Source organism: Vombatus ursinus, unplaced genomic scaffold (genome assembly GCF_900497805.2).
Source record: "Vombatus ursinus unplaced genomic scaffold, bare-nosed wombat genome assembly UNPS02014773.1, whole genome shotgun sequence".
NCBI lineage: Eukaryota > Metazoa > Chordata > Mammalia > Diprotodontia > Vombatidae > Vombatus > Vombatus ursinus.
In genome coordinates this window covers 23234149-23243919 of record NW_020954551.1, presented here as the reverse complement: position 1 = coordinate 23243919, position 9771 = coordinate 23234149, and the positions used below count along the sequence as shown (strand labels likewise).

Genomic DNA, 9771 nt, shown 5'->3' with positions numbered 1-9771 from the left:
ATCCAGAGCATGCAGGAGACCCTAAGTACATTAAGGATGAAGCCCCATCTGACATAATTTGTTGTTTGCATCCCAAACTAGACTCTCTGTATGTCCTTGGGAGTCGAAACAGGCACCAGTCAGTCTGGGCAAGGCTGAAAAACTGTTTTAGCAGCTGGGATCCATGTAGACAAGCAGGCCATACTATCTTCATAGTCCAGCAGTTCCCAAGAGAAAACAGTGCTGCTTCTGCCATCATCTTGCTCCTTCCTTTTAGGAAGAGTTTTGTCCTTTTCACAACTATATTGTAGTTTTCTCCCTCCCCTGTCACACCCCTTTAGATGGAAATTTGTATTTCTTTCTCCTTTGTTTGTCCTGCTGTTATAAAAATGCAAACTTCTAAATGGAATGTAAATCCTTTGGGTTCCACTTTCATGTTCATTTCTCTTGTAATAAATCTAGTTTTCATGTAAGTTTTGTGAAATTGTGGTAGCTTGATGACAGGTGCTCCAAATATCATTACTCCATTTTATAAATAAGGATAGTGAGTCTCAGTAAGTTCAAGTGACTTGACTATGAAAATCATATCTATTATCAGTGATGGGATTTGAACCCAACAACATCCTAATTCTGAATCTGTAGTTTTTCCCACTACATCACATTAGAAAATGTGAACTATGCACAAGATGGTTCTGTGTAGAAGATGGAGTATTTTGATGAAATAATTAACAGACTTACATCCTCTTTAACAATAGCTCTAGTATATCACAAAATGTAGCTATAAGATGAAAAACTCAATGAAACCAAACTTTGTGGTCTGCACAAGGCCAAATAACTAAAATTATAAGTTTTTCCTCCATTTCTTCCACACTTGCTAAATATTGATCAACCATTCTGATTTCATGAAGCAGGACTTTCTGGGGAAAAAAAATGTTCTGCAACCATTATTCTAATGCATTTCACATGGTCTTTAAGTTTAGGAATTGAAAAGGTACATATCATCTTATTTCTCTTTTATGTGTGGAGTCCTTCTAAGCTAACCAAGTAACAATAAACTGTTATTTTTTGCTTTGATTTCTTTGTCATTTTTCTAGTTCTTAATTTGAAAGGCTGTGATTATACAATTTCTCTGTTCTCAGATTCACAAAATGAAACTCATTTCATGCATCCACTCAAGACTTTTTGTTAAGAAAGTTATTTTTTTTTAACTTTTAAGACCTCTTTGGCAGTCCAGTGAAACCTATAGATGTCTTCTCAAAATAATGCATAAAAAAGATATATAGGAAACCTTGTTTGACAAATAATCATTGAAATGTTTTGCTTTGTTTTTGAAAAGTTCATGGGTCCGATATCAAGAACCTTTGTTCTAGGATTTCCTAGATTAAAAATAACAGGAAATGGCTACAAAAGCAAAAGACCATTTTTGTAGATATTCAACACAAGTAGCTTTTAAAGGAATTGCTGTGATTTTTTTTTTTTTTATTGTAAGTTCTTTAAGCAAAATAACACTTTTTTCCCCCACTTGAACTTAAGGGTTAATATTGTTGTTGATATTTTGATTATCATCTGTCCAGCTACTCTGCCCCAATCCCCACCCCCAATGAAAAACTATTATGGAAGATTCAACATACCATGAAACTACTGGACTCAGGCATTGAATAAAAATAAACCACCTCACTTTTAAGTATAGTTAAAAATGCAATGCCAGCCCCACATTTAGTCAGCACAACTAAAACTGAATAAAACATTACAAGACTTTTTTTTATTTCAGATGATGCATACACATTTAAGAACAGATTTTTAAAATATCAGTATTAAAGATCATTTTAGAATATATTATCACCTCCTGTAAAATAACAGTTGCTAAAGGATCTATAAATAAAGATATGGAAAATAATAATCATGCATTATTCTAAGGCATGTATCAAGCCCTAATTCCAGATGTTTTATGTTTATTACACAAATTTAGTCATTTGAACCTCCTACCTAGGAGATCAGGGAAGTTGCCCTATTTATGTATTAAAGAGCATGATCATTCTTTCCAACAGAAAGATGAGAGAGGTTTTACATGAATCTCTTTCTGTACTACAAGTACAAATGTTCCCCTCCTATAAACACCAGAGGGAAGACAATATGGTATTTGGACTTCATTGCTCTGACCCTTGTCTTAGTCATGCAGCTGTCTTTATTGAAAGATGTAATTTTCACAAGAGTTCACTAGGCCTGCAATCCTTTCAACCTCAGCCTTGTCATCTTTTCCTCACTCAGATGAAAAACGTATTTTTTGAGGCCTAAAATGATGCCCCCCTTTCCTCTCCCCTGCCAAACTTGCAGGGTCCTGGAATGAGTTTTTGACAGCTAACCTTATTTTTACCCAGTCATACACCACCAGACTAACACATTTCTTATAGTATATTACCCAACTTCAGGTGAAGTATTGGCCTAATAGATCATAAGGACCACGTCGCTTCAGTCAGTCAAAAGCCATAGAATGACTTGTACCTTTCAAGCTTTATTTAAAGGAGTGTTATTTAATTTGTGAATGCAGCCAGGATTCAAAAGACGAGCCTTTGTTTCTGGAGTAGAAAGTGAGCTGTTATGTTCTTAGGAGTCTCCTAAGAAAGCTGATTAGGGCTTAGGCAAAGGGGATAACTTCGTCTCCTTGCTTTTTAACAGGACTTCAGATGTTATTTGTCAATTTCCTTTTGAAGCTTCACCGTCCAAAAAAATTGCAATTCTCTAACAGGGTCAATCCCTGGAAAATATTATGAAGTAGACAAGTCTCTAACTGGCTTCTCTCTACCCCATTTCTTAATATCCTCCCTGGGTCCTGAGGTCTTTGCCCCTGAGTTACTCTGTCCTCCCTCCTCCTTCCCAGATTCATTTTGTAAACGCTGCTGTACTAGATGGCTCAAACTGCTGACGTGTCCCTCCCCAATCCCATCCCCTAGATAAATACCTCAACTCTCCTGAGTCCCATAGACTCTGTACTTTCACTTTTTTCAAGATGAGTCACAATGAATTAGTAACATAAACCAGTCTGCTGGCTAATGTTAGCTCATAGGGTCTCATAACTCATAGGAGCCTAAATTTATGTCTGGAAGGACCTTAGAAGATACCTCATCCAACATTCTCATTTCAAGGATGAGGAAACTGAGTCTCAGAGGGGTTAGGCAACTTTCCCAAAGTAACACAATTAACCAAGGCAGGACTAGAGTATCTGACTCCACTATTTGAGTATCTGAGTCCACTGACTCATTCCACTATATCACAAGTGTTGATTTTTACCCAGGAATATTTATGGATTGGATAGTGACCCAAAAGGAGACTAGGACATAGAGATTTTATCTTGGTGATGAATCAAATAGTGGAAAGACTATATGAGCTGAGACTCAACTGAGGAAAATAGAGTTCTGTGATATTTTTAGAATTATTATTATTATTATTATTTTAGTGTTGGAAAATAGATTAGAAGCCATTGAGCCCAATCCCTTCATTTTGCAGATGAGAAAATTGAAGTACAAAGAAGGATGTGCCCAGGGTACCATAGGACATAAATATCTAAGGTAAAATTTTAACTCAGATCTTCCTGACTCCATACCCAGTTCTCTATATACTGTAATACATGTTATTGTCCTTACCATGAGACTTTGCCCTTACCGTGAACCTTACATGAGAGTTCTCAGATGGAAAAGGTTCAGGGAACAGAAAAGAGGCAAGTATGTTCAAGCAGAGAAATCCAGCTTTCAGAAAGCTGAAAAAAGCAAGAGGTGGGAAGGATACAATAAATGACAACTAACATAGGAGGAAGGAAGTTACAACAACAACAACAACAACAAAAGAGGAAATGGTGTGGAGGGTCAAAATAAGAATCAGAAAATGTTAGAATGATGGTTCGGACAGGAGAATTTCTCTGAACAGTCCACCAATCTAACTCTTCAAAGATTCCTGCAGGTGAACCTAAAAGAGATTCCCAAAATGAAAACTTCCAGAAATATTATACCCAAATTCCAGAGCTCCCAGATTAAAGAGAAAATTCTTCAAGTAGCCAAAAGAAATAATTCAAATATTGTGGAGCCACAGTCAACATTACACAAGATTTAGCAGATGCCTTATTAAATAAGTGGATGACTGAGAAGATATTCTGGGAGAAAGAAGAGTTGAAATTATAATCAATTACAAATTACTTAGCAAAACTGGGTAAGCTTTCAAGGGAAAAAAATAGATATTTAATGAAATAGAGGACTTTCAAGAATTCTTTTTTTTTTTTTAAATGAGGCAATTGGAGTTAAGTGACTTGCCCAGAGTCACTCAGCTAGTGAGTGTTATGTGTCTGAGGCCAGATTTGAACTCAGCAACTCCTGGGACACTGCGTCACCTAGCTGACCCTCAAGAATTCTTAAGGAAAAGACTGGAGCTACATAGAAAAAGAAAATAGACTTTCAAATACAAGACTCAAGAAAAACATAATAGAGAAATAACAAAGAACTCATTAAGGTTAAACTGTTTATTTTTCTATAAGGAAATAGATGTAACTTTTTTTTTCTTTTTTTTTTTAGCAATTGGGGTTAAGTGACTTTCCCAGGATCACACAGCTAATAAGTGTCAAGTGTTTGGTCTGAGCCCGGATTTGAACTCAGGTTCTCCTGTCTTTAGGGCTGGTGCTCTATCCACTGTGCCATCTAGCTGCCTCTACATGTAACTTCTAAGAAATATATCATTATTATGGCAGTTAGAAGGACTCTATATGAAAAGAGGGTGGAGGAGTAAATTGATTACGTTGGGAAGATGCCAAAAAAATGGATATTCTTGAAAGAATGCCTTTGATAAAGGGGGGAAGAGAGAGAAAGAATGGGGAAAATTATATCACATAAAATAGCCATTCAAGGAAGAGCTTTTGTAGTAGAAGGGTAAATGTTGGGTGGGGGAAAAAACTGAAATTTATGAATATCTAAGTTGGTTCAAAGATATGTGTGTGTGTGTTTGTGTGTGCGTGTGTGTGTGTGTGTGTGCGCTCAATTGATAATAGAAGTTTATCTTACCCAATTGTGAAGTAAGAGGAGAAGGTGATTTGAAAAGGGGGCATTGATAAAAGGTAGAGAAGTTAAAAGAAGAAAGTGGTCAAAAGCAAAACAGATGTTAGAAGAGGGACAAGATAAAAGATAGAGAAAGATAAACATAAGGAAATTGGATGAAGGGAAATGCAAAGTAAGCAATCATAATTGTGGATGGGAATAGGATAAACTCACCTGTAAATGGAAATAGATCTCAGACTGGATTAGAAACTAGAATCCAAAAATATATTCCTTCCAAAAAACACACTTGAAGCCCAGAGACACAAGCAAATAAAGAAAAGCAAAAATTTTAAATATAGGTCATAATGCAATGAAAATTACATTCAATAAAAAGGAATGTAAACATAGATTGAAAATTAATTCATAACTAAATGATATAATCCTAAAAAATGAGTGGGTCAAAGAAAATACCATAGATACAGTAAGTTCATTATTGAGAATAACAATGAGGCCACATTTCAAAATTCGTGGGATACAACTAAAGCGGTACCTTGGGAAAAATTTAAAATTTCTAAATATATATATTAATAAAAGAGGAAAAAGAACATATCAATGAATAAGAATGGAACTAAAAAGAAAAAAATTCTCAATTAAACACCAAAATGGAAATCCTGAAAATCAAGGCAGAGATTAATAAAACTGAAAGTAAAAATAAATAAATAAATAATAAATAAATAAATGAATGAATGAATAAATAAAAGCATCGAACTAATAAATAAAACTGGTTTTATAAAGAAAGTAGATAAACCGTTGGCTAATTTGATTTAAAAAAAAAGAAATAAGAAAACCAAATTACCAGTGACACGTATTAAGACGTAATTTTACCAGTGCTTAAAAAATGAAAAAGACAACTTTACCACCAACAAACATGAAATTAAAGCAATTATTAGGAATTATTTTGCCTAATCATATGCCAGTGAAACTTTCAATCTAAGTGAAATAGATGAATATATATGTTATTATTGTTATTATTATTATTATGAAATGGTTTTTATTTCAAAGTTTGTTCATACCAGAAAAACAAATATTTAAATGAAAGTTAGTTTTTTTTTCATCTGACATTTCAGTGAGCAAAAAGTTTGATTACAAAGTGAGACAGTATTATCAACCTACCTCAGTTATGCCTCTAGTTACCTCATGAAAGATATAATGAAGGTTTTACCCTTTGGACACATGCACAAGATAGGCCCTTTCTGATTCAGTTTGGTCCTCACTTTTCACCTTAAAAGTATACTAATAAATTTTATGCCTGAGAAATATCTGGCAACAGAGCCACATATTCCTACTTTAATTTTTTTTAAAAGTTGTTTGAGTGATCCTAATTAAGAATCAAGACACTACTATTCACTAATGAACTCAATGAACAACCATTAAGTGCCTACTATGTGCCAGGCATCGTATATTTTTTTTCCTGAGATTAGTTTCTCCAGTCCAGCAGGGACATATTTTTTTGCTAGGTGGAATTACAATAATTTTGATAAAAATTCTTGTCAGTGCTTAAAGTCTTATGTACAAATGGGGAAAAAATATCTCAAGAGATTTTTGTTTAGAATATTCAGAAGAGCCTCTGCAACTAATGAAAATTGCATATCAGCAGTGATAATACATACTTTCTCTCACCTTTAAGGTTTAGACATTTAGCACTTAAGACAAATAATATTTCCTCATGGCAGAAGAGGAAAAGAGCACAAGACATGGAATCAGAAGACCAACATTCAAGGTTTGGCAAACTACTTTGTCAGTCTGGGCCTCAGCTTTCTCAGCTAGAAAATGGAGATACTAATATTACCTACACTACCTATCTATCCCACTTAGTTGTGGAGAAAATGCTTTGGAATAAATTTCTTATAGAAATGGGAATTGTCATTATTACTGCTTGTGCTATCTACCACATGGGGTTGCTGTCAGGAAAGCATTTTGTAAGCTGTAAAGCACTATTTATTTACATGTGAGCTATAATTAAAATAACAATTATTATTGTGATCTAGGGTTCTTTTCATACACAATCAGCTTTCTTGGTTAATATGAATGTTTTTTAAAAGTCTTTTTTTTCTCAATTACATGTAAAAAATAATTTTAGCATTCATTTCCTTAAAATTTTGAATCCCAAATTATCTTCTTTCCCTCCTCTCTTCCTTCAGAAGGCAAGCATTTTGATATAGATTATTCATGTACAGTTATGCAAAACACTTCCATATTAGTCATGTTGCAAAAAAAAAATAGGAAAAAAAAGAAAGAAAGAAAAAATTATGCTTCAATGTGCATCCAGACTCCATTAATTCTTTCTCTGGAGGTAGATAGCATTTTTCATCACAGGTCCTTTGGAATTGTCTTGGATCATTGTATTGCTGAGAATAGCTGTCATTCACTGTTGATCATTGTACAATATTGTTACTGCGTACAGTTTTCTCCTGGTTCTACTCACTTCCCTTTGCATCAGTTCCTATAAGTCTTTCTGGATTTTTTCTGAAAGATTCCTGCTCATCATTCCTTATAGCACAATAGTATTCCATCACAATCACATACCACAACTTGTTCAGCCATTCCCCAATTGATGGGCATCCCCTCAATTTCCAATGCTTTGCCACTACAAAAAGAGCTGCTATAAATCGAATGTTTTATCTTAAAAGGAATCTTAACATATCAAATGCATTATGAACTACTATCCATTAAAAATTTGAGAAAAATAGAACAATATTGTCCTAACTAGAGTATACCTCTCTAAATACTTTCAAAATTGCATTCAACCTGTCTTTCTAAAGAAAGTTCAGTCATTAAAAGTATATCCCTTCAGTTTTGTTAATACTGGGGAAATAGTTTGTAAAATGTGCAAAATCTACTGCTTTTCAAGCAAATGAAGAACAAAAATATGGCACTGTTTCAAAAAAGATGCCAATAAAATGGCAGTGGCACAAAGATTCAAGCCAATCTCCAATATCAAAAATTGGTTATAAAGCCATGTAATGGTTTTCTGGTAAACAAGGAGCTTATAGTATTAAGAACAGGAATAAAATACTACTTAATATTGATGGCTATGCTAATTATATATATATATATACATATGCATATAATAATCTTACAGTCTCCCATTCAGAACTACTTATTACTGACTGAATTTATGCAGATTTTTTTTTAGTATTTTTAATTAAATTTCTGTACAAAAAAAATAAACCTTAACCATTGTAAACAAACATATTTACACCAAAGTACATTCTAGAATTCTGATGAAAGCAAAGATACACACGAATGTTCTATTCTTCTTCTGAATATCCATCATCTTTTGTGATCAGGTTGCAAAGGATGAGGTTTTCTTTTAGGTTTTCCTAGGCCACTATTTCCTGCCTCTGCGTTATCGAGAATTTGATTCCCTTTTTCTGAGTATTTAGATGACATCCCAAAGAATTCTCCAATTCCTTTTTGCCGCATGGGCATTGGCCATACACATACTGGGTTTCCTCCTGCATATTTATTCTCAACTTTCCGGGACGGAGGCAAAGGAGAGGCGTTGGCGAAGCAGGAGTGACCCAGGGCCTTCCTGGGCGCTTGAGCCGCCACCACTTTGCGGTAGAGGCCAGGCATGCAGTCGGCCTTAGTCCGCACTATGACCAAAGCGGGAGCGGATGACGAAACAACAGCGAAAGGGACAAGACCAGTGTACTAAGGTCGGATCCTCCTGAGAGCCGCGCAGTTGCCGAAATGGATAAATACAAAAATGTAAACTGCCTAGATTAGCAGAAGAAATAAAATACTTAAATAATCCTATTGCACAAAAAGAAATTGAGCAAGCCACCAATGAATACTGTTGGTGGAATTGTGAATTGATCCAAACATTCTGGAATACAATTCGGACTTATGCTTAGAAGTATAAACTGTGCATACCCTTTGACCCAGAAACAAAACTACTCAGTCTGTATTCCAAAGAAATTGAAAAGGGGGAAAAAAAAAAGTACCTACACGTACAAAAATATTTATAGCAACTCTTTTGGTGGTGCAAAAAAAAAATTGGAAATTGAAGACATGCTCATAGATTTGGGAATGACTGAACAATTTGTGGTATTTGATTGTGATAGAATATTATTGCACTACAAAAAATGATGAGTAGGCTGCTTTCAGAAAAACCTGGGCTTTCATGAACTGATGCAAAGTTAAGTGAGCAGAACCAAAAGAACAAGGTAAGGAGTAACAGCAATATTATATGATGATCAATTATGAATGATTTAGCTCTTTCCAACAATACGGTTATCCAAGACTATTCTAAGAAACTTATGATAAAACAAACAAACAAATCTGCTATTCACCTCCAGATAAAGACAGTATATGTGTGTGTATGTGTGTGTGTATATATGTAGATATACATATATATATTATATATAAATTTCATTTTTCCTTGAATTTTTGGTCTATGTTTTCTTTTGTGACATAGTTACTTTGGAAATATGTTTTGCATGACCACACACATATAATCTGCATCTAATCGCTTATTGTCTCAGGGAGGGGCAAGGATAGGAAGGGATGGAGGAAGAAAATTTGGAATTATATTTTTTAAATTTTAATTTTTGTATGTGTAATTGGGAAGAAATAAAATATTTAAAGTCTACATTAAAGGAAAAATGAGTAAAGAAGGAGTCCTACAAAATTCCTTTCATAACATAAATCATGGTTTTTATACTTAAACCAGGGAGAGCAAAAGCAAGCAATCAAAAAGAAAAACTGTAGA

General features: G+C 34.3%; 1 pseudogene; it reads right to left on the bottom strand.

Annotated features, from left to right (window-relative positions):
• Nucleotides 1-8327: 8327 nt before the first annotated feature.
• On the bottom strand, nt 8328-8633 carry LOC114044333 (annotated as a pseudogene).
• Between the last annotated feature and the right edge of the window lie 1138 nt (nt 8634-9771).